At 50.4% G+C, this 24,867-nt stretch overlaps 1 long non-coding RNA gene across 6 annotated transcripts; it reads left to right on the forward strand.

The window, feature by feature from the left end:
* The first annotated feature begins 794 nt into the window (after nt 1-794).
* On the forward strand, nt 795-24,591 carry LOC134987314 (uncharacterized). 6 transcript variants are annotated; one of them, XR_010192990.1, is made up of 9 exons: nt 795-911; nt 17,022-17,049; nt 17,775-17,841; nt 19,755-21,223; nt 21,352-23,069; nt 23,153-23,328; nt 23,609-23,736; nt 24,026-24,153; nt 24,432-24,591. It is a non-coding gene; the product is annotated as an uncharacterized LOC134987314 (long non-coding RNA). The 6 variants fall into 6 exon arrangements; XR_010192985.1 differs by having other exon boundaries at nt 19,755-23,069; XR_010192986.1 differs by lacking the exon at nt 795-911 and adding an exon at nt 13,006-13,073 and having other exon boundaries at nt 19,755-23,069.
* Nucleotides 24,592-24,867: the final 276 nt, after the last annotated feature.

Here is a 24,867-nt window from a genome sequence, read left to right on the forward strand (position 1 = left end):
GCTGAGGATGCGGAGGAGTGGTGGAGAGGAAAGGTGCTGAGGATGAGGAGGAGTGGTGGAGAGGAAAGGTGCTGAGGATGAGGAGGAGTGGTGGCGAGGAAAGGTGCTGAGGATGAGGAGTGGTGGCGAGGAAAGGTGCTGAGGATGGGGAGGAGTGGTGGAGAGGAAAGGTGCTGAGGATGAGGAGGAGTCGTGGCGAAGAAAGGTGCTGAGGATGAGGAGGAGTGGTGGCGAGGAAATGTGTTGTGAAGGTCTGGTGGCAAGGAAAGGTGCTGAGGATGAGGAGAACTGTTGGAGAGGAAAGGTGCTGAGGATGAGGAGGCGTGGTGGAGAGTAAAGTTGTTGAGGATGAGGAGTGGAGGAGAGGGAAGGTGCTGAGGATGAGGAGGAGTGGTGGAGAGGAAAGGTGCTGAGTATGAGGAGGAGTGGTGACGAGGAAAGGTGCTGAGGATGGGGAGGATTGGTGGAGAGGAAAGGTGCTGAGGATGGGGAGGAGTGGTGGAGAGGAAAGGTGCTGAGGATGAGGAGGAGTGGTGGAGAGGAAAGGTGCTGAGGATGAGGAGGAGTGGTGGAGAGGAAAGGTGCTGAGGATGAGGAGGAGTGGTGGCGAGGAAAGGTGCTGAGGATGAGTAATGGTGGCGAGGAAAGGTGCTGAGGATGGGGAAGAGTGGTGGAGAGGAAAGGTGCTGAGGATGAGGAGGAGTGGTGGAGAAGAAAGGTGCTGAGGAAGAGGAGCAGTGGTGGCGAGGAAAGGTGATGTGAAGGTCTGGTGGCAAGGAAAGGTGCTCAGGATGAGGAGAAGTGGTGGCGAGGAAAGGTGATGAGGAGGTGAGGTGGCAAGGAAAGGCACTGAGGATGAGGAGGAGTGGTGGCAAAGAAAGCTGCTGAGGAACAGGAGCAGTGGTAGCGAGGTAAGGTGCTGAGGATGAGGAGGAGTGGTGGAGAGGAAAGGTGCTGAGAATGAGGGTGCGTGGTGGAGAGTAAAGTTGATGAGGATGAGGAGTGGTGGAGAGGGAAGGTGCTGAGGATGAGGAGGAGTGGTGGAGAGGAAAGGTGCTGAGTATGAGGAGGAGTGGTGACGAGGAAAGGTGCTGAGGATGGGGAGGATTGGTGGAGTGGAAAGGTGCTGAGGATGGGGAGGAGTGGTGGAGAGAAAAGGTGCTGAGGATGAGGAGGAGTGGTGGAGAGGAAAGGTGCTGAGGATGAGGAGGAGTGGTGGAGAGGAAAGGTGCTGAGGATGAGGAGGAGTGGTGGGGAGAAAAGGTGCTGAGGATGAGGAGGAGTGGTGGAGAGGAAAGGTTCTGAAGATGAGGAGGAGTGGTGGCGAGGAAAAGGCGCTGAGGATGGGGAGAATTGGTCGAGAGGAAAGGTTCTGAGGATCAGGAGGAGTGGTGGAGAGGAAAGGTGTTGAGGATGAGGAGGAGTGGTGGAGAGGAAAGGTGCTGAGGATGAGGAGGAGTGGTGGAGAGGAAAGGTGCTGAGGATGAGGAGGAGTGGTGGAGAGGAAAGGTGCTGAGGATGAGGAGGAGTGGTGGAGAGAAAAGGTGCTGAGGATGAGGCAGAGTGGTGGAGAGGAAAGGTGCTGAGGATGAGGAGGAGTAATGGCGAAGAAAGGTGCTGAGGATGAGGAGGAGTGTTTGCGAGGAAAGGTAATGAGGAGGAGAGGTGGCAAGGAAAGGCACTGAGGATGAGGAGGAGTGGTGGCAAAGAAAGTTGCTGAGGAACAGGAGCAGTGGTAGCGAGGTAAGGTGCTGAGGATGAGGAGGAGTGGTGGAGAGGAAAGGTGCTGAGTATGAGGAGGAGTGGTGACGAGGAAAGGTGCTGAGGATGGGGAGGATTGGTGGAGAGGAAAGGTGCTGAGGATGGGGTGGAGTGGTGGAGAGAAAAGGTGCTGAGGATGAGGAGGAGTGGTGGAGCGGAAAGGTGCTGAGGATGAGGAGGAGTGGTGGAGAGGAAAGGTGCTGAGGATGAGGAGGAGTGGTGGAGAGAAAAGGTGCTGAGGATGAGGAGGAGTGGAGGAGAGGAAAGGTTCTGAAGATGAGGAGGAGTGGTGGCGAGGAAAAGGCGCTGAGGATGGGGAGAATTGGTCGAGAGGAAAGGTTCTGAGGATCAGGAGGAGTGGTGGAGAGGAAAGGTGTTGAGGATGAGGAGGAGTGGTGGAGAGGAAAGGTGCTGAGGATGAGGAGGAGTGGTGGAGAGGAAAGGTGCTGAGGATGAGGAGGAGTGGTGGAGAGGAAAGGTGCTGAGGATGAGGAGGAGTGGTGGAGAGAAAAGGTGCTGAGGATGAGGCAGAGTGGTAGAGAGGAAAGGTGCTGAGGATGAGGAGGAGTGGTGGCGAAGAAAGGTGCTGAGGATGAGGAGGAGTGGTGGCGAGGAAAGGTGATGAGGAGGAGAGGTGGCAAGGAAAGGCACTGAGGATGAGGAGGAGTGGTGGCAAAGAAAGTTGCTGAGGAACAGGAGCAGTGGTAGCGAGGTAAGGTGCTGAGGATGAGGAGGAGTGGTGGAGAGGAAAGGTGCTGAGAATGAGGAGGCGTGGTGGAGAGTAAAGTTGTTGAGGATGAGGAGTGGTGGAGAGGGAAGGTGCTGAGGATGAGGAGGAGTGGTGGAGAGGAAAGGTGCTGAGTATGAGGGGGGGGTGGTGATGAGGAAAGGTGATGAGGATGGGGATGATTGGTGGAGAAGAATGGTGCTGAGGATGCGGAGGAGTGGTGGAGAGGAAAGGTGCTGAGGATGAGGAGGAGTGGTGGAGAGGAAAGGTGCTGAGGATGAGGAGGAGTGGTGGCGAGGAAAGGTGCTGAGGATGAGGAGTGGTGGCGAGGAAAGGTGCTGAGGATGGGGAGGAGTGGTGGAGAGGAAAGGTGCTGAGGATGAGGAGGAGTCGTGGCGAAGAAAGGTGCTGAGGATGAGGAGGAGTGGTGGCGAGGAAATGTGTTGTGAAGGTCTGGTGGCAAGGAAAGGTGCTGAGGATGAGGAGAACTGTTGGAGAGGAAAGGTGCTGAGGATGAGGAGGCGTGGTGGAGAGTAAAGTTGTTGAGGATGAGGAGTGGAGGAGAGGGAAGGTGCTGAGGATGAGGAGGAGTGGTGGAGAGGAAAGGTGCTGAGTATGAGGAGGAGTGGTGACGAGGAAAGGTGCTGAGGATGGGGAGGATTGGTGGAGAGGAAAGGTGCTGAGGATGGGGAGGAGTGGTGGAGAGGAAAGGTGCTGAGGATGAGGAGGAGTGGTGGAGAGGAAAGGTGCTGAGGATGAGGAGGAGTGGTGGAGAGGAAAGGTGCTGAGGATGAGGAGGAGTGGTGGCGAGGAAAGGTGCTGAGGATGAGTAATGGTGGCGAGGAAAGGTGCTGAGGATGGGGAAGAGTGGTGGAGAGGAAAGGTGCTGAGGATGAGGAGGAGTGGTGGCGAGGAAAGGTGCTGTGGATGAGGAGTGGTGGAGAGGAAAGGTGCTGAGGATGGGGAGGAGTGGTGGAGAGAAAAGGTGCTGAGGATGAGGAGGAGTGGTGGTGAGGAAAGGTGCTGAGAATGAGGAGGCGTGGTGGAGAGTAAAGTTGTTGAGGATGAGGAGTGGAGGAGAGGGAAGGTGCTGAGGATGAGGAGGAGTGGTGGAGAGGAAAGGTGCTGAGTATGAGGAGGAGTGGTGACGAGGAAAGGTGCTAAGGATGGGGAGGATTGGTGGAGAGGAAAGGTGCTGAGGATGGGGAGGAGTGGAGGGAGGAAAGGTGCTGAGGATGAGGAGGAGTGGTGGAGAGGAAAGGTGCTGAGGATGAGGAGGAGTGGTGGCGAGGAAAGGTGCTGAGGATGAGTAATGGTGGCGAGGAAAGGTGCTGAGGATGGGGAGGAGGGGTGGAGAGGAAAGGTGCTGAGGATGGGGAGGAGTGGTGGAGAGGAAAGGTGCTGAGGATGAGGAGGAGTGGTGGCGAGGAAAGGTGCTGTGGATGAGGAGTGGTGGAGAGGAAAGGTGCTGAGGATGGGGAGGAGTGGTGGAGAGGAAAGGTGCTGAGGATGAGGAGGAGTGGTGGTGAGGAAAGGTGCTGTGGATGAGGAGTGGTGGAGAGGAAAGGTGCTAAGGATGAAGTGGACTGGTGGCGAGGAAAGGTGCTGAGGATGAGGAGTGGTGGCGAGTAAAGGTGCTGAGGATGAGGAGGAGTGGGGGAGAGGAAAGGTGCTGAGGATGGTGAGGAGTGGTGGAGAGGAAAGGTGCTGAGGATGAAGAGTAGTGGTGGAGAGGAAAGGTGCTGTGGATGAGGAGTGGTGGAGAGGAAAGGTGCTGAGGATGGGGAGTAGTGGTGGAGAGGAAAGGTGCTGAGGATGAGGAGGCGTGGTGGCGAGGAAAGGTGCTGTGGATGAGAAGTGGTAGAGAGAAAAGGTGCTAAGGATGAAGTGGACTGATGGCGAGGAAAGGTGCTGAGGATGAGGAGTGGTGGCGAGTAAAGGTGCTGAGGATGAGGAGGAGTGGGGGAGAGGAAAGGTGCTGAGGATGGGGAGGAGTGGTGGAGAGGAAAGGTGCTGAGGATGAAGAGGAGTAGTGGCGAGGAAAGGTGCTGTGGATGAGGAGTGGTGGAGAGGAAAGGTGCTAAGGAAGAAGTGGACTGGTGACGAGGAAAGGTGCTGAGGATGAGGAGTGGTGGCGAGTAAAGGTGCTGAGGATGAGGAGGAGTGTGGGAGAGGAAAGGTGCTGAGGATGGGGAGGAGTGGTGGAGAGGAAAGGTGCTGAGGATGAGGAGGAGTGGTGGCGAGGAAAGGTGCTGTGGATGAGGAGTGGAGAGGAAAGGTGCTAAGGATGAAGTGGACTGGTGGCGAGGAAAGGTGCTGAGGATGAGGAGTGGTGGCGAGTAAAGGTGCTGAGGTTGAGGATGAGTGGTGGAGAGGAAAGGTGCTGAGGATGAGGGGGAGTGGTGGCGAGGAAAAGGCAATGAGGATGGGGATAAGTGGTCGAGAGGAAAGGTGCTGAGGATGAGGTATAGTGGTGGAGAGGAAAGGTGCTGAGGATGGGGAGGAGTGGTGGAGAGGAAAGGTGCTGAGGATGAGGAGGAGTGGTGGCGAGGAAAGGTGCTGAGGATGAGGAGGAGTGGTGGTGAGGAAAGGTGCTGAGGATGAAGAGGAGTGGTGGAGAATTAAGGTGCTGAGGATGTGAAGGAGTGGTGGTGAGGAATGGTGCTGAGGATGAGGAGGAGTGGTGGCGAGGAAAAGGCGCTGAAGTTAAGGAGGCTTGGTGGAGAGCAAAGGTGCTGAGGATGAGGAGGACTGGTGGAGAGAAAAGGTGCTGAGGATGAGGCAGTGTGGTTAAGAGGAAAGGTGCTGAGGATGAGGAGATGTGGTGGAGAGGAAAGGTTCTGAGGATGAGGAGAATTGGTGGAGAGGATAGGTGCTGAGGGGGAGGAGGAGTGGTGGCGAGGAAAGGTGCTGAGGAACAGGAGCAGTGGTAGCGAGGTAAGGTGCTGAGTATGAGGAGGAATGGTGGAGAGGAAAGGTACTGAGGATGAGGAGGCATGGTGGAGAGCAAAGGTGCTGAGGATGAGGAGGAGTGGTGGAGAGAAAAGGTGCTGAGGATGAGGCAGCGTGGTGGAGAGGAAAGGTGCTGAAGAACAGGAGCAGTGGTAGCGAGGTAAGGTGCTGAGTATGAGGAGGAGTGGTGGAGAGGAAAGGTACTGAGGATGAGGAGGCATGGTGGAGAGCAAAGGTGCTGAGGATGAGGCAGAGTGGTGGAGAGGAAAGGTGCTGAGGATGAGGCAGAGTGGTGGAGAGGAAAGGTGCTGAGGATGAGGAGGAGTAGTGGAGAGGAAAGGTGCTGAGGATGAGGAGAAGTGGTGGCGAGGAAAGGTGATGAGGAGAGGTGGCAAGGAAAGGCACTGAGGATGAGGAGGAGTGGTGGCAAAGAAAGTTGCTGAGGAACAGGAGCAGTGGTAGCGAGGTAAAGTGCTGAGGATGAGGAGGAGTGGTGGAGAGGAAAGGTGCTGAGAATGAGGAGGTGTGGTGGAGAGTAAAGTTGTTGAGGATGAGGAGTGGTGGAGAGGGAAGGTGCTGAGGATGAGGAGGAGTGGTGGAGAGGAAAGGTGCTAAGTATGAGGAGGAGTGGTGACGAGGAAAGGTGCTGAGGATGGGGAGGATTGGTGGAGAGGAAAGGTGCTGAGGATGGGGAGGAGTGGTGGAGAGAAAAGGTGCTGAGGATGAGGAGGAGTGGTGGAGAGGAAAGGTGCTGAGGATGAGGAGGAGTGGTGGCGAGGAAAGGTGCTGAGGATGAGGAGGAGTGGTGGAGAGGAAAGGTGCTGAAGATGAGGAGGAGTGGTGGCGAGGAAAAGGCGATGAGGATGGGGATAAGTGGTGGAGAGGAAAGGTGCTGAGGATGAGGAGTGGTGGAGAGGAAAGGTGCTGAGGATGAGGAGGAGTGGTGGAGAGGAAAGGTTCTGAGGATGAGGAGGAGTGGTGGCGAGGAAAAGTCGCTGAGGATGAGGAGGAGTGGTGGAGAGGAAAGGTGCTGAGGATGAGGAGGAGTGGTGGAGAGAAAAGGTGCTGAGGATGAGGCAGAGTGGTGGAGAGGAAAGGTGCTGAGGATGAGGAGGAGTGGTGGTGAGGATGAAGAGGAGTGGTGGAGAGGAAAGGTGCTGAGGATGTGAAGGAGTGGTGGTGAGGAAAGGTGCTGAGGATGAGGAGGAGTGGTGGCGAGGAAAAGGCGCTGAAGTTAAGGAGGCTTGGTGGAGAGCAAAGGTGCTGAGGAAGAGGAGGACTGGTGGAGAGAAAAGGTGCTGAGGATGAGGCAGAGTGGTTAAGAGGAAAGGTGCTGAGGATGAGGTGGAGTGGTGGAGAGGAAAGGTGCTGAGGATGAGATGGAGAGGAAAGGTTCTGAGGTTGTGGAGATGTGGTGGAGAGGAAAGGTTCTGAGGATGAGGAGAATTGGTGGAGAGGATAGGTGCTGAGGGTGAGGAGGAGTGGTGGCGAGGAAAGGTGCTGAGGAACAGGAGCAGTGGTAGCGAGGTAAGGTGCTGAGGATGAGGTATAGTGGTGGAGAGGAAAGGTTCTTAGGATGGGGAGGAGTGGTGGAGAGGAAAGTTGCTGAGAATGAGGAGGAGTGGTGGCGAGGAAAGGTGCTGAGGATGAGGAGGAGTGGTGGCGAGGAAAGGTGCTGAGGATGAGGAGGAGTGGTGGCGAGGAAAGGTGCTGAGGATGAGGAGGAGTGGTGGCGAGGAAAGGTGCTGAGGATGAAGAGGAGTGGTGGAGAGGAAAGGTACTGAGGATGAGGAGGCATGGTGGAGAGCAAAGGTGCTGAGGATGAGGAGGAGTGGTGGAGAGAAAAGGTGCTGAGGATGAGGCAGAGTGGTGGAGAGGAAAGGTGCTGAGGATGAGGAGGAGTGGTGGAGAGGAAAGGTGCTGAGGATGGGGAGGAGTGGTGGAGAGGAAAGGTGCTGAGGATAAGGAGGAGTGGTGGAGAAGAAAGGTGCTGAGGATGAGGAGGAGTGGTGGCGAGGAAAGGTGATGTGAAGGTCTGGTGGCAAGGAAAGGTGCTGAGGATGAGGAGAAGTGGTGGCGAGGAAAGGTGATGAGGAGGAGAGGTGGCAAGGAAAGGCACTGAGGATGAGGAGGAGTGGTGGAGAGGAAAGGTGCTGAGAATGAGGAGGCGTGGTGGAGAGTAAAGTTGTTGAGGATGAGGAGTGGTGAAGAGGGAAGGTGCTGAGGATGAGGAGGAGTGGTGGAGAGGAAAGGTGCTGAGTATGAGGAGGAGTGGTGACGAGGAAAGGTGCTGAGGATGGGGAGGATTGGTGGAGAGGAAAGGTGCTGAGGATGGGGAGGAGTGGTGGAGAGAAAAGGTGCTGAGGATGAGGAGGAGTGGTGGAGAGGAAAGGTGCTGAGGATGAGGAGGAGTGGTGGCGAGGAAAGGTGCTGAGGATGAGGAGGAGTGGTGGAGAGGAAAGGTGCTGAAGATGCGGAGGAGTGGTGGCGAGGAAAAGGCGATGAGGATGGGGATAAGTGGTCGAGAGGAAAGGTGCTGAGGATGAGGAGGAGTGGTGGGGAGGAAAGGTGCTGAGGATGAGGAGGAGTGGTGGAGAGAAAAGGTGCTGAGGATGAGGAGGAGTGGTGGAGAGGAAAGGTTCTGAAGATGAGGAGGAGTGGTGGCGAGGAAAAGGCGCTGAGGATGGGGAGAATTGGTCGAGAGGAAAGGTTCTGAGGATCAGGAGGAGTGGTGGAGAGGAAAGGTGTTGAGGATGAGGAGGAGTGGTGGAGAGGAAAGGTGCTGAGGATGAGGAGGAGTGGTGGAGAGGAAAGGTGCTGAGGAGGAGGAGGAGTGGTGGAGAGGAAAGGTGCTGAGGATGAGGAGGAGTGGTGGAGAGAAAAGGTGCTGAGGATGAGGCAGAGTGGTGGAGAGGAAAGGTGCTGAGGATGAGGAGGAGTGGTGGCGAAGAAAGGTGCTGAGGATGAGGAGGAGTGGTGGCGAGGAAAGGTGATGAGGAGGAGAGGTGGCAAGGAAAGGCACTGAGGATGAGGAGGAGTGGTGGCAAAGAAAGTTGCTGAGGAACAGGAGCAGTGGTAGCGAGGTAAGGTGCTGAGGATGAGGAGGAGTGGTGGAGAGGAAAGGTGCTGAGAATGAGGAGGCGTGGTGGAGAGGGAAGGTGCTGAGGATGAGGAGGAGTGGTGGAGAGGAAAGGTGCTGAGTATGAGGAGGAGTGGTGACGAGGAAAGGTGCTGAGGATGGGGAGGATTGGTGGAGAGGAAAGGTGCTGAGGATGGGGAGGAGTGGTGGAGAGGAAAGGTGCTGAGGATGAGGAGGAGTGGTGGAGAGGAAAGGTGCTGAGGATGAGGAGGAGTGGTGGCGAGGAAAGGTGCTGAGGATGAGGAGTGGTGGCGAGGAAAGGTGCTGAGGATGAGGAGGAGTGGTGGAGAGGAAAGGTGCTGAGGATGGGGAGGAGTGGTGGAGAGGAATGGTGCTGAGGATGAGGAGGAGTGGTGGCGAGGAAAGGTGCTGTGGATGAGTGGTGGAGAGGAAAGGTGCTGAGGATGGGGAGGAGTGGTTAAGAGGAAGGGTGCGGAGGATGGGGAGGAGTGGTGGAGAGGAAAGGTGCTGAGGATGAGGAGGAGTGGTGGCGAGGAAAGGTGCTGTGGTTGAGGAGTGGTGGAGAGGAAAGGTGCTAAGGATGAAGTGGACTGGTGGCGAGGAAAGGTGCTTATGATGAGGAGTGGTGGTGAAGAAAGGTGCTGAGGATGAGGAGGAGTGGTGGAGAGGAAAGGTGCTGAGGATGAGGAGGAGTGGTGGCGAGGAAAAGGCGATGACGATGAGGAGGAGTGGTGGCGAGGAAAGGTGCTGTGGATGAGGAGTGGAGAGGAAAGGTGCTAAGGATGAAGTGGACTGGTGGCGAGGAAAGGTGCTGAGGATGAGGAGTGGTGGCGAGTAAAGGTGCTGAGGTTGAGGATGAGTGGTGGAGAGGAAAGGTGCTGAGGATGAGGGGGAGTGGTGGCGAGGAAAAGGCAATGAGGATGGGGATAAGTGGTCGAGAGGAAAGGTGCTGAGGATGAGGTATAGTGGTGGAGAGGAAAGGTGCTGAGGATGGGGAGGAGTGGTGGAGAGGAAAGGTGCTGAGGATGAGGAGGAGTGGTGGCGAGGAAAGGTGCTGAGGATGAGGAGGAGTGGTGGTGAGGAAAGGTGCTGAGGATGAAGAGGAGTGGTGGAGAATTAAGGTGCTGAGGATGTGAAGGAGTGGTGGTGAGGAATGGTGCTGAGGATGAGGAGGAGTGGTGGCGAGGAAAAGGCGCTGAAGTTAAGGAGGCTTGGTGGAGAGCAAAGGTGCTGAGGATGAGGAGGACTGGTGGAGAGAAAAGGTGCTGAGGATGAGGCAGTGTGGTTAAGAGGAAAGGTGCTGAGGATGAGGAGATGTGGTGGAGAGGAAAGGTTCTGAGGATGAGGAGAATTGGTGGAGAGGATAGGTGCTGAGGGGGAGGAGGAGTGGTGGCGAGGAAAGGTGCTGAGGAACAGGAGCAGTGGTAGCGAGGTAAGGTGCTGAGTATGAGGAGGAATGGTGGAGAGGAAAGGTACTGAGGATGAGGAGGCATGGTGGAGAGCAAAGGTGCTGAGGATGAGGAGGAGTGGTGGAGAGAAAAGGTGCTGAGGATGAGGCAGAGTGGTGGAGAGGAAAGGTGCTGAAGAACAGGAGCAGTGGTAGCGAGGTAAGGTGCTGAGTATGAGGAGGAGTGGTGGAGAGGAAAGGTACTGAGGATGAGGAGGCATGGTGGAGAGCAAAGGTGCTGAGGATGAGGCAGAGTGGTGGAGAGGAAAGGTGCTGAGGATGAGGCAGAGTGGTGGAGAGGAAAGGTGCTGAGGATGAGGAGGAGTAGTGGAGAGGAAAGGTGCTGAGGATGAGGAGAAGTGGTGGCGAGGAAAGGTGATGAGGAGAGGTGGCAAGGAAAGGCACTGAGGATGAGGAGGAGTGGTGGCAAAGAAAGTTGCTGAGGAACAGGAGCAGTGGTAGCGAGGTAAAGTGCTGAGGATGAGGAGGAGTGGTGGAGAGGAAAGGTGCTGAGAATGAGGAGGTGTGGTGGAGAGTAAAGTTGTTGAGGATGAGGAGTGGTGGAGAGGGAAGGTGCTGAGGATGAGGAGGAGTGGTGGAGAGGAAAGGTGCTAAGTATGAGGAGGAGTGGTGACGAGGAAAGGTGCTGAGGATGGGGAGGATTGGTGGAGAGGAAAGGTGCTGAGGATGGGGAGGAGTGGTGGAGAGAAAAGGTGCTGAGGATGAGGAGGAGTGGTGGAGAGGAAAGGTGCTGAGGATGAGGAGGAGTGGTGGCGAGGAAAGGTGCTGAGGATGAGGAGGAGTGGTGGAGAGGAAAGGTGCTGAAGATGAGGAGGAGTGGTGGCGAGGAAAAGGCGATGAGGATGGGGATAAGTGGTGGAGAGGAAAGGTGCTGAGGATGAGGAGGAGTGGTGGAGAGGAAAGGTGCTGAGGATGAGGAGGAGTGGTGGAGAGGAAAGGTTCTGAGGATGAGGAGGAGTGGTGGCGAGGAAAAGTCGCTGAGGATGAGGAGGAGTGGTGGAGAGGAAAGGTGCTGAGGATGAGGAGGAGTGGTGGAGAGAAAAGGTGCTGAGGATGAGGCAGAGTGGTGGAGAGGAAAGGTGCTGAGGATGAGGAGGAGTGGTGGTGAGGATGAAGAGGAGTGGTGGAGAGGAAAGGTGCTGAGGATGTGAAGGAGTGGTGGTGAGGAAAGGTGCTGAGGATGAGGAGGAGTGGTGGCGAGGAAAAGGCGCTGAAGTTAAGGAGGCTTGGTGGAGAGCAAAGGTGCTGAGGAAGAGGAGGACTGGTGGAGAGAAAAGGTGCTGAGGATGAGGCAGAGTGGTTAAGAGGAAAGGTGCTGAGGATGAGGTGGAGTGGTGGAGAGGAAAGGTGCTGAGGATGAGATGGAGAGGAAAGGTTCTGAGGTTGTGGAGATGTGGTGGAGAGGAAAGGTTCTGAGGATGAGGAGAATTGGTGGAGAGGATAGGTGCTGAGGGTGAGGAGGAGTGGTGGCGAGGAAAGGTGCTGAGGAACAGGAGCAGTGGTAGCGAGGTAAGGTGCTGAGGATGAGGTATAGTGGTGGAGAGGAAAGGTTCTTAGGATGGGGAGGAGTGGTGGAGAGGAAAGTTGCTGAGAATGAGGAGGAGTGGTGGCGAGGAAAGGTGCTGAGGATGAGGAGGAGTGGTGGCGAGGAAAGGTGCTGAGGATGAGGAGGAGTGGTGGCGAGGAAAGGTGCTGAGGATGAGGAGGAGTGGTGGCGAGGAAAGGTGCTGAGGATGAAGAGGAGTGGTGGAGAGGAAAGGTACTGAGGATGAGGAGGCATGGTGGAGAGCAAAGGTGCTGAGGATGAGGAGGAGTGGTGGAGAGAAAAGGTGCTGAGGATGAGGCAGAGTGGTGGAGAGGAAAGGTGCTGAGGATGAGGAGGAGTGGTGGAGAGGAAAGGTGCTGAGGATGGGGAGGAGTGGTGGAGAGGAAAGGTGCTGAGGATAAGGAGGAGTGGTGGAGAAGAAAGGTGCTGAGGATGAGGAGGAGTGGTGGCGAGGAAAGGTGATGTGAAGGTCTGGTGGCAAGGAAAGGTGCTGAGGATGAGGAGAAGTGGTGGCGAGGAAAGGTGATGAGGAGGAGAGGTGGCAAGGAAAGGCACTGAGGATGAGGAGGAGTGGTGGAGAGGAAAGGTGCTGAGAATGAGGAGGCGTGGTGGAGAGTAAAGTTGTTGAGGATGAGGAGTGGTGAAGAGGGAAGGTGCTGAGGATGAGGAGGAGTGGTGGAGAGGAAAGGTGCTGAGTATGAGGAGGAGTGGTGACGAGGAAAGGTGCTGAGGATGGGGAGGATTGGTGGAGAGGAAAGGTGCTGAGGATGGGGAGGAGTGGTGGAGAGAAAAGGTGCTGAGGATGAGGAGGAGTGGTGGAGAGGAAAGGTGCTGAGGATGAGGAGGAGTGGTGGCGAGGAAAGGTGCTGAGGATGAGGAGGAGTGGTGGAGAGGAAAGGTGCTGAAGATGCGGAGGAGTGGTGGCGAGGAAAAGGCGATGAGGATGGGGATAAGTGGTCGAGAGGAAAGGTGCTGAGGATGAGGAGGAGTGGTGGGGAGGAAAGGTGCTGAGGATGAGGAGGAGTGGTGGAGAGAAAAGGTGCTGAGGATGAGGAGGAGTGGTGGAGAGGAAAGGTTCTGAAGATGAGGAGGAGTGGTGGCGAGGAAAAGGCGCTGAGGATGGGGAGAATTGGTCGAGAGGAAAGGTTCTGAGGATCAGGAGGAGTGGTGGAGAGGAAAGGTGTTGAGGATGAGGAGGAGTGGTGGAGAGGAAAGGTGCTGAGGATGAGGAGGAGTGGTGGAGAGGAAAGGTGCTGAGGAGGAGGAGGAGTGGTGGAGAGGAAAGGTGCTGAGGATGAGGAGGAGTGGTGGAGAGAAAAGGTGCTGAGGATGAGGCAGAGTGGTGGAGAGGAAAGGTGCTGAGGATGAGGAGGAGTGGTGGCGAAGAAAGGTGCTGAGGATGAGGAGGAGTGGTGGCGAGGAAAGGTGATGAGGAGGAGAGGTGGCAAGGAAAGGCACTGAGGATGAGGAGGAGTGGTGGCAAAGAAAGTTGCTGAGGAACAGGAGCAGTGGTAGCGAGGTAAGGTGCTGAGGATGAGGAGGAGTGGTGGAGAGGAAAGGTGCTGAGAATGAGGAGGCGTGGTGGAGAGGGAAGGTGCTGAGGATGAGGAGGAGTGGTGGAGAGGAAAGGTGCTGAGTATGAGGAGGAGTGGTGACGAGGAAAGGTGCTGAGGATGGGGAGGATTGGTGGAGAGGAAAGGTGCTGAGGATGGGGAGGAGTGGTGGAGAGGAAAGGTGCTGAGGATGAGGAGGAGTGGTGGAGAGGAAAGGTGCTGAGGATGAGGAGGAGTGGTGGCGAGGAAAGGTGCTGAGGATGAGGAGTGGTGGCGAGGAAAGGTGCTGAGGATGAGGAGGAGTGGTGGAGAGGAAAGGTGCTGAGGATGGGGAGGAGTGGTGGAGAGGAATGGTGCTGAGGATGAGGAGGAGTGGTGGCGAGGAAAGGTGCTGTGGATGAGTGGTGGAGAGGAAAGGTGCTGAGGATGGGGAGGAGTGGTTAAGAGGAAGGGTGCGGAGGATGGGGAGGAGTGGTGGAGAGGAAAGGTGCTGAGGATGAGGAGGAGTGGTGGCGAGGAAAGGTGCTGTGGTTGAGGAGTGGTGGAGAGGAAAGGTGCTAAGGATGAAGTGGACTGGTGGCGAGGAAAGGTGCTTATGATGAGGAGTGGTGGTGAGGAAAGGTGCTGAGGATGAGGAGGAGTGGTGGAGAGGAAAGGTGCTGAGGATGAGGAGGAGTGGTGGCGAGGAAAAGGCGATGAGGATGGGGATAAGTGGTCGAGAGGAGAGTGCTGAGGATGAGGAGGAGTGGTGGAGAGGAAAGGTGCTAAGGATGAGGAGGAGTGGTGGTGAGGAAAGGTTCTGAGGATGAGGAGGAGTGGTGGCGAGGAAAAGGCGCTGAGGATGGGGAGAATTGGTTGAGAGGAAAGGTGCTGAGGATGAGGAGGAGTGGTGGAGAGGATGAGGAGGAGTGGTGGAGAGGAAAGGTGCTGAGGATGAAGAGGAGTGGTGGAGAGAAAAGGTGCTGAGGATGAGGAGGAGTGGTGGAGAGGAAAGGTGCTGAGGATGAGGGGTAGTGGAGGGGAGTAGGTCTGGAGCTACTCTGAAACTGCACATTTTTTTTTTTGTAGCCGCTCTGTGATCCTTTCGTTCGCACTTCTGCTAAGATACTCTCCCAGAGGGCGGCGGCTTAGCGTTTGTACGGCTGCTAAAAACTCCCATGGTGCCTTACAGCCGTATACACGTTTCTGCAGGAATACAAGAGCCTCATTTGCATGAACCCACCCTTACCCGAATTTTCATGAACCCACCCTTAGCTGCATTTGCATGAACCCACCCTTAGCCGCATTTGCATGAACCCACCCTTAGACGCGTTTGCATGAACCCACCCTTAGCGACATTTGCATTAACCCACCCTTAGCCACATTTGCATGAACCCACCCTTACTGCATGAACTCACCCTTACCCGCATTTGCATGAACCCACCCTTACCTCTGTTTACATGAACACACACCTACTGTGCTCACCCTGTATTTACACGCTTTTCCTCTCCACTGTTCCATCTTTTCAGTTATAAGGAGGTATAAATGTGGGATACACACAAGTCTACATTGTCCTACCTTCCGCCTTCTTGTAAATTGAAATCGGCACCACTGCACTTGGGGGCGTGGCCTCATGACTGGGGGTGTGGCTTTGTGGGAAATGCTGTGCCCGTGAGCCACACCTTCTGTTTTTGTCACTGTGGGAGCTGCTGGCACCGTCCCCAGTCCCTCTCTCCACAGAGTAGACACCACGCACATGCGCATGGAATTTATTCACCAGAGGCGTAACTAGGGTTATTGGAGCCCAGGGCAAAATTTAGAATGCCCCCCCCCCCCCCCTCCAAAAAAAAAAAGAAATCAAAAGCCTTACAAAGAAATTGTGTGCGCATGCTGGAAAAAAATGGGCATGGTCACATAACAGAAGGGGCGTGGCAACATGATTTTCTTTTCAATTCAACATGCAGCTTACCTGTATGATGGTTTCTCACAATATGGAACCTCTGATGAACACTATTCATGTACAGATGTTTCCACATTTATCTTGACGGTTAATAGGATTAACTGTGACTGGCCAGTCAGACTTAATCCTCTGCTGTAATGACTTAATCCCCTGCTGCATTGTTCTCTGTATTGTATCAGTGGCAAACGCATGATTTTCGGGGGGGGGGGGGGGGGGGGGGTTTCCATATGTATGTATGAGTGTGTGTATATATATATTATATATATATATATATATTGTCAAAGTCGAAAAATATCTTGATTCACATGCCTTGTACTAACCCCATGCACATGCCTGCTGTACGTGCACCAAGTCTGCGGTGCGTGCTCATATCCGCAAATTGCGTAAGATCGCGCCGGCGATCACGCGCGTGGTATGCGCATTTACGGTAGAGTTTGTGAGCATGTAGCGGGCGACTCGATCGCAACATATTTAACCCATATAGTGTGTTTTATAGTTAATATTCCCCTAGACATCGTCAGCAAGTATGTTACGTTTAAACGGTTCTTGGACAGAGAGATTCCTCTTTACATGCTAGGAAGGCTCAGATAAAGGTTGAAAGGTGGTGTTTAGTATCCAGCTGTAGGGTATTTTAAGAGTAATATTCCTATGATAGTTAGGAAAGATTCACATATTTCTGCGTATAGTTATGCGCAGAAGTAGAAAATAGATATAAAATTGCATTTAAAATATATTACAAATGGGCAGATGATCAGAATGGAATTCACACATGAATTTCCCACAGTTGAGATACAATGGCCTTATTTACACTAAGCTTTGAGATTCTATGAAGAGGGCTTACACCTTTGTTTATGAATAGGGCCAGGTTTCTCTCCAGAATAATAAGTGCTCAGTTGTCATTGTCTCAACTAAAGGAGGGGACAGTGGGGTAAACAAAGCCCAGAGCCAGTTTGTTTGGAAGATCCGAAACAATAGCTACCCACAACATTCCAGACAGACAGGAATTTGGAATACTAACAAGTCCTAGTCATCACCCACTTCTTGAACTAACCAATGGCCCCTGGTGCAGGACATGTCCCACCCCCTAACCAATGGAAAAAGAGCACACAGTGTCTATTGTAGTATGTCTTGAGCTAGTGAATAAATATAGCTTGCAACAGGCATTGACACACAAGACTCTGAAGGCTTTCTCCTTGATAGCTGAGGACTGAATTCAGGTTGCGCCGGCGAAACTTTCTCATGTATGTATATTTCTCAGTAGCCATTTTGTTATTCTTTGTGTATGCCATTCATTCTCACTCTGTGTGCTTTGCTAATGTTTATATCTTATTTCTTGTTATTATGTTTAGATATTAATGTTAGGTCTGTAGTGTATAAGCTGTAATTGTTTTCCCCTTTTTCATACTAAAAGTATCTTCTATGAAGGTGTTGGAACCTTACCAGGTCATGTGTATTTCATCATTTACTACTAAGGGTTTCTGAGCGTCTCAATCGCTCATATTGCATACGCATTATTAAGGTTTTCCAGCGTCACATCGCTGCAGTGCTTTATGAGTAAGGTTTAGAGTTTAAGCATATCATCTCTGTGTTTAACATAACAAGGTCTAAAAGGTTATGAACTGTGTGTGCGCCTGCTGTGTGTATTCCATACGCCCAGCGCAGCGTGTGTACGTTACGTGCGTACCACGTGCAAAGTCTTTATATGCAAATAGCGTACAAAGTGCGTAGCACGTGCACGTGGTTTAGCGGCCATAACGGCTTCATGGTGTTAATACATAGCTTATGTTCAAAGGTAAATATTTGACTTTATCAATTGGGGGACTCATCCGGGCCTCCTCATATCCGCAGCCAAGCGGAACCGGGTAGACTTTATCCGTCAGCAAAGGGCGGGAAAGTAGTATCCCCTGTTATCCGTTTGGTGGTTGGGGATACGGTAGTGCTGATCGGATAAGCGTCTCCTCTGCTTGGTTTGTAGGGCTGCTGGTGGGATCCAGAACCGAAAGGTAAGAACGTTAAGCTATTGTCTTTTAAATCTGTTTAATTTCTGTTTGGTGCCAACTGCGCACGCAAAACACGCAACACACGCACACACCTGTACTCTGCAAATCTGATCATATTGTTACAAAACAAGGTTCAAATGAGTCATATTGTGTTTTATTCAGATTGGATTGCTTATCTGTTTAAGTAGGTTTAAAAGTATATTTAAAAGTTGCTGCAAAAGCCTGATATAGTGTTGTTGTTGTTGTTGTTGTTGTTTTTAACTTAGGCCTAAAATAACTTCAGGGGCTTGCATGGTGATTTTTTTGTGACAAAGGAAGCCGCATGGTCTGTCCTCCATTTTGTGTAACCTTCATGGATGTGGAAGGGGGAGGAGCAGCGGCCATTTTGGGAAGGTCCAAAAAAATGTTTTTCTAAAATAGCTGATTTTCAGTCTACTCAGGAATAATAAGCCGGCCATGGTCAAAAAGAAATCACCATTTGAGTTACCAATGCATTTATTTAACCAATGTCATAATCAATTACAAATAGTTTCAGATGGGGCTTAATGAAAGATAATAGTAAAATGAATATTTAATTTAGGAATGACACACACAGATAAAAAAAAAGTTTTGTTTTGTTTTTTGTTTTTTTCTCTCTCCTTACCTCTGTGATTCAGGTAAACTCTGTTTGTTGTAGGATAGCAATTGAAATGCAAATTAACCTGTATGGCTGCTTTTTTTCCTGGCAGTGAAAAAATCACCTTCACAGACAGTCAAAAGCACAGCATTCATATGCAAATTAGAAACACTTAATGGGTACATAGAGATAATATTATAATTATGTGTGTGTTTATATCAATGTATGTTCTACAAGATAGCTACCCAATATGAATCATACTATTGGAAGCATTGATTACTAGATTAATTTAGAATTGTATCTGTGTATTTTCGCATAGCTACTCTCTTGTTGCCATTAGAATTGATTGCTAGACACGTGCTGAGGAAATTTGGTGCTATTTAGTTGATATTATAAAGTAATACTTAAGGGAGTAATTGTAAAAACACGCATGCAGCACAGAAGATACTGTGTGGTGTTCGGTAAGCGATTATAGTTGAACATCGTTTACATTTATAGAAGCGTGTTATTTGTGTTATTGTGAGCGTATCTGGCCTTTTGTATACGTGTCTCGGGCAACGTGCGAGATTACATACGCAAACGCAAAGGCCTACACATGTGGCGTATAATACGCAGCGTGCGTACGGATACGCCCACTAAATTCAAATCACATGATAGCATTGTTTTAGTGTGGGCGGTATAGTAGCCACGTGATAATAGCACAAGTTTGTTCAGTTTCCAAAAAGTTTAGTTTAAAAAGAACCTTTTTCTATTGCAAAACTCGATGATTGAACTGTTTGCCTGAATGAAAGTAATTTCTGTACAGAAAAATCAGTGTGCATATGAGTGAACAGGAGTGAGTGTGCAAATAAAGGTATTCTTTTTTGTGAACCCAGAAATCGAGATACCTTCGGAGACCACACCAGGTGAGTGGAGACTTGGTGGCGTGGGATTGGCTTGCTCACGTTAACATTGTATAAGGTAAAGGAGCAATTAGTATCAGCAGACAAGAGGACTGCGAAGTCAGAAAACGGCAAACTCTCGCAACGCTCTGAAAACCGTGACCAAAAAGAAAGGTCAGAGGTAGAAAGCGCAGCCCCGGGGGTTGGCGTAGTACCCATATAGGCCCGTTAGTATAATGCTCCAGCTGAAGGTTTCGCAGCCTGAACAACCGATTTCATTGGTCGTTCAGCGGATAAGTAATAGTTACTTATATGCAGTGCGACTGTACCGCATGTAATTGTGTGCATTAGTTAGTTGCCTTGATACCCATTACGCAATTTGCGTACGCTTTGCGGGATCAAAAACCCTATTTGTACACTTTAACGTGATTTGTGTAGGTTTTAGTTATTTTAAGTGAGTTTCGCTGTTCACTCAGGAAATCTCCAACAACTGATATTTACTGGGAGGGGTAGCATACTCCCACACGCTCTCAGTAAATAGAGGTTCCAAAAAGATCCCGAGATTGGGTACGACCAGTGGTGGGCACACTGCTGGAATTCGTATCAGCCAATAGGGGCGAGAGTGGGTGAAGGCACTCGTTGGACTTTCACCGTCGCCTTACCTCTGGGAACTTGTATTTTTGTAAGGGTTCGCTGAGAAAGCAATACCTGCAAATAATGGGGACCAGTTGCTCAAGTAAGGGACTATCAACAAGGGTTCACGTTGGTATTGGTTGGCCCAAAGGGACAGCACGGTATATAATGTGTGAGAAATATGGATCACACACACAGGTCTTATGCAAAGAATGGGAACGAATGACTGAGGATGATGGTGAACAGTACCCCAGGGTCGGCAGTTTGAATCCTGAGGTATTGCAAAATCTAAGAAAAAGGATATGTCTAATAAAATCTGCAAAACAGAGGATTAGGCATTATGATTGTTTACAGTTATGGCAACAGGAAGGTGAGATACAAAGGGAATTAGCTGGCACAGCTGATTCCCACCTTAGCAGGAAACACATGGCAACTTGAGAAACAATGGCTACAGAGAATGGCATACTGGGATATGATGATGATAATAATGCACTTAGTAACTGTATTAATAATGATAGTAGTAAATGTAATAATGATAGAAGGAAAACTGATAAATGTACAAATTCTAACCCATGCAGGTTGCACCCCATGTTAAACTTCCCTCAGGATTACAAGCAAGAAACTGAGCCCAGCATGATGTCGGCACCTTTTCCAGCAGCCATCATACGAGACACCCAGGTGGGCACGGCCCAATCGGTAAAGACAGTAGTAAAGCCCCCTAATGGAGGGTCAGGTGAGGTCGTGTCCACAGGTAAGTACGGCATTGTATATTATGCACAGACAATTGCACCTCACATTGTAGAGTCAACACAAGATGATGTAGTTGAACTTAATTCTGTCAGGGTGATTGCAGTCCCAAATGGACAGACTGACACTCTGGGAGTCACTCACGTCAGGGGCATTGCCCCTGGTCCCAGACAGAATTAAGGACAATTATGTCTGAATTTCCTGATCCCAGGAAAGATCTAGCCGCATGCCAAAGGTTCATTAAAAAATTAGGTAACTCCGCATAACCCAATAACAAACATTGGCGGACATTGCTGAGGGTATGTCTACCCTCCAATATTGACCCTGCGAAATTTATTACTGATTGTAAATTAGACGCAGACGTACCTCTCACTGAGGAATACACTCAGGAGAATGTACGACAAATCAATCTGCAATTAGGAGTATATTTCCCAACTGTTGTCAAGTGGAACAAAATTTTCTCCATTAGCCAAAAAGAAGGTGAAATGGCAGCGGAATATTTCCATCGAGCACTGCAGGAAATATCTAGATACACTGGGATCACGGACATTGAGGATAATGTACATTATAGGGAGGTAGCTGTGTCCGTATTAATGGATGGCTTAAAAGACACACTAAGAATCAGGGTACAAACCTCTCTACCTAACTGGAGAGGTATCTCGGTGGCTGCATTAAGAGAGTCCGCTATCGAGCATGACCGTAATATCCAAAGAACAAGGGAAGCACGGGGAGAGCGGTTGATGGTGATGAACATCCAAGCACTAGAAGAGGCATCAAATCGACCAAAACCCCAGGCCACTGGCACATGGAGGAAGCCAAGGGTTTGTTATCTTTGTAAAAGGGAAGGGCATTATGCCAGCAACTGTAACAGCACACATAAAGTCAGACCTCCTAGACAAGAACACAAGCAAAGTTATGACACACGTAATTGTAATCAGGGATCATATAGGAAGAATTTTGGGAAGCACCTGTAATTTGCAGCCAGTGAAGTTGATCATTAGCCTTGATAGTAAGCCTGAGGTTACAGTCAATGTAATTGGGAGGTCAATTCCTTGTAGACACAGGGACGGCCGGGTAAACTTTGTAATTTATCTTTAAATGTTTCCTTCTCATCGCTAACGTTCACCAGCAGAACACAAACGTCACATGACTACTTGGTCTTTTCAGAGGTCTACCCAACCCCAGTATATCTTACCAGCATCGTTGTGTTTGGCCAGGCACAAAGGGTGGAGAGTGGAAATACTGGTGGGGGAGAAAGTGCAGAGATACCTATGGACATGTTGGTGTAAAAAGCCTAATGGTGAACGGAAATCCGACAATGTTTTTTTTTCCTAATTGTTCTCTCTCTTTTTGTTCTTTCATGTTTTACGGATGGTATGTCACACAAAAGTTAGATAAATGGTAATGCAAGATTTATGCTCCTTACAGAAAGATCACTGATTTGGAAAGAATATTGTATCACCGGAGTGTTCGTTGTGGGAAGACTGAGAGACAGCACCTTTGAGATGACAACTGAGCAAGAAGAACAAAAAGACTAGAGGACAAATTATCGTAACAAGTTTTTTTCCCCTTCAATTAATTTCTGTACCCCCATTACAACTTTCTCTTTCTCCTCTTGTAAGATGGACTCGCACCAAGAGACTGCAGTCCGTGTTTTCCTGTTGACCCTGTTGTTGACCAGAGCAGTCTGTTTCGGTGAGAGTACCAGTGAGGTCGAGAAAGGATCTGGAAAGGGTTCTGATGATCAGGATGGAGTAGTAGAATTCCAAGAGCAACACAATCACCGAGTAAAGGCGAGTATCAGAAAACGATCTGGTAGCCATGACACTAAGAGACATTGTGAAGGATTGTTAGCTGAAGAGAATTGTATCTGTAGGAATTGTGAAAACATAGTTGAGGATGGGTGCATCCAGAGATGTCAGTCCAGCCTTAATATCAACATGGACCGTCATCCGTTGAGTGACTATCACTCATTAGTGGGTAAGGTTTTAAACCAAACAGAATGCTGGGTGTGCTCACAAGTACCTCAAGGTCATAGAAAGTCAGGACTAGTGCCATACTCTTTATCGATAGATGAGGTACTTGAGTTAAGGGGTGGGAGACCGGTGGACAAGAAATTTAATATTTCTAGGCCTCCTGGTTTGAAGCTCCACCAATACCATGTAGATAGGTCCCTAATATGTTTTAACATTTCCAATCCCCGAAAGCCGGGAAATTGGGAAGTGACATGGAACAACTGAACCATGACATTCTACGTTACATTTTTTGGCGTCAGGCACATTCCAGCCTACACTGTCTCAAACATGCGGTTTTTCACAGTCGACACTGTCGCGCTGTATAACCCAGGTCTTTAGGGCTTTCCGCAAATTGACGATCCAGTACATCACATTTCCAGAGACGGACAGCGAATGTCGTGAGATCAAATTAGGCTTTTTTACCAAATACAAATTTCCCAATGTTCTGGGCGCGATTGACTGTACCCACGTGCAGATCAGACCGCGATGGAATTCGGAAGAATGTTTTCGGAACCGAAAACATTTCCACGCCATGAATGTACAGGCGGTCTGTGATGTCAACATGAAATTTTTGAATATTTTTGTGGGATTTCCTGGATCGTCTCACGACTACTTCATCCTAAGTCAGTCATCGCTGTTTGAGAAGTTCGAAACAGGAAAGATGCCGGGTGGCTGGCTGTTAGGTATTTATTTTAATTGTTTTTATTTTTTTTTATTTTTTTTTTATATTACCCACCATTTTTTTTTATTTTCTTATAGGCGATGTGGGTTATCCCAACAAATCGTGGCTCTTGACCCCATTGTCAAATCCTGTTGGTAGAGCAGAAAAACGTTACCAAGAGACACACAAAGCATCGAGGCAAATAATTGAACGTGCCTTCGGGGTACTTAAAAGCCGGTTTAGATGTTTAGACACTTCCGGCGGTGCTCTTTTGTATTCACTGGGAAAGGTTTGCGGCATGGTAAATGCATGTTGTATTTTACACAACATATGTGTCGCAAACTGTTTGCCGGTGACTCTTCGTCACAGTGCTTTCTGACGCGGGAACCGTTCTTCTGCTCTACCGGTGGGTATGGACGAAGGAGATGATTCCCGACGGACATTGGTACAAAACTTTTTTTCCGTTGCCTGTGAGTATACTTGTAACATTTGTATTATCGTGTAAACTGAGATTGTAATATTCTAAAAAAACATCTTTATTTATGTATTTTAGAGTTTTACGTCCTGTTGACGCACCTTCCCAGGCCTGTTTTCAAAGTTTTGTCCTGTTGACGACCTGTTACCCCCTGTTTTCTCCTGTTGTTGGGTTGCCGCAAATATTGGACCCATTTATCTAACTCCACCATGGGCGACCTGACCCTCCGCCATGTAGCAGACAACCCCCCTCAGGTGAGATGTACTGCCCAAAAGTCCATCCTGTCCAAGTCACCCCTGCATGTCCAAAGTGCAGCCCTCCGGCATTTGCAAAACTGCACATCCAATCATGCCCTGAAACACCAATGCTTACGCTGTGTCAGGGAATGTATGGATGTGTAGTTACACAAGTGCCGGGGGGTTGCATTTGGGCCCACTGTAACCTGCTTGTGTCGTGTTGCTTGTACCTCATCTTTTCCATACCAGGGTGACACTATTACCAATAGCTGGAACCTCATAATATTCTCTTCCACAGGTCTTGCGGAGTATCCTTCCCAAGTTGCGTGGATGTGAAGAGACACGACATTTCTCCTGATGTACCATAGGCGACCTACTTGTGATGTGGACCTGAATCTCCGCCATGTAGCTGACAACCCCACTCTGGTGAGATGTATTGCCCAAAACTCCCTCCTGTCCAAGTCACCCCTGCATGTCCAAAGTGCAGCCCTCCGGCGTTTGCAAAACTGCACATCCAATCATGCCCTGACACACCAATGCTTACGCTGTGTCAGGGCATGCTTGGATGTATAATTTCTCAAGTGCCGGAGGGTTGAATTTGAGACAAAGGCTGCTGTAACCTGATTGTGTCAAAGTGTTGCTTGTACCTTGTCTTTTCCATGCCAGGGTGACACTATTACCAGTAGCTGGAACCTCATACTATTCTCTTCCACAGGTCTTGCGGAGTATCCTTCCCAAGTGGTGTGGATGTGAAGGGACACGACATTTCTCCTGATGTACCATGGGCGACCTACTTGTGATGTGGACCTGAACCTCCGCCATGTAGCTGACAACCCTCCTCAGGTGAGATGTATTGCCCAAAACTCCCTCCTGTCCATGTCACCCCTGCATGTCCAAAGTGCAGCCCTCCGGCATTTGCAAAACTACATCCAATCATGCCCTGACACACCAATGCTTACGCTATGTCAGGGAATGTTTGGATGTGTAGTTACGCAAGTGCCGGGGGGTTGCATTTGGGCCCACTGTAACCTGCTTGTGTCGTGTTGCTTGTACCTCATCTTTTCCATACCAAGGTGACACTATTACCAATAGCTGGAACCTCATACTATTCTCTTCCACAGGTCTTGCGGAGTATCCTTCCCAAGTTGCGTGGATGTGAAGGGACACCACAGTTCCCCTGATGTACCATGGGTGACCTAACAATTCCACTGCATCTCATATTTAACATTGTATTTGCTAATAATTTAAATAAAAACCACAGAAAACTTCTCAATTTAAACATTTATTAAAGAAAAATTTAATTTTATTTTTGAAATAAAAAATGAAATGTAATAAAACAAAAAAATAGTTTGTTCTTCTTTACATTCTTTTCTTGTGTAGATATCCATGGGAAAAAAAAAGCATATAAGTAAAGACACTAATGTGATGTTCATTCCTTTCCCAAGAACATTTGTGGAACCACACAGCCCAGCATGACCCATTGCTGGGCTGTGTGGTTCCACAAAGGCAGGCGGTCCAAAGTGGAATAGTGGTGTCAGTGGTCAGTACTTTGACACG

This window comes from Pseudophryne corroboree (assembly GCF_028390025.1).
Source record: "Pseudophryne corroboree isolate aPseCor3 chromosome 8 unlocalized genomic scaffold, aPseCor3.hap2 SUPER_8_unloc_3, whole genome shotgun sequence".
NCBI classification, from domain to species: domain Eukaryota; kingdom Metazoa; phylum Chordata; class Amphibia; order Anura; family Myobatrachidae; genus Pseudophryne; species Pseudophryne corroboree.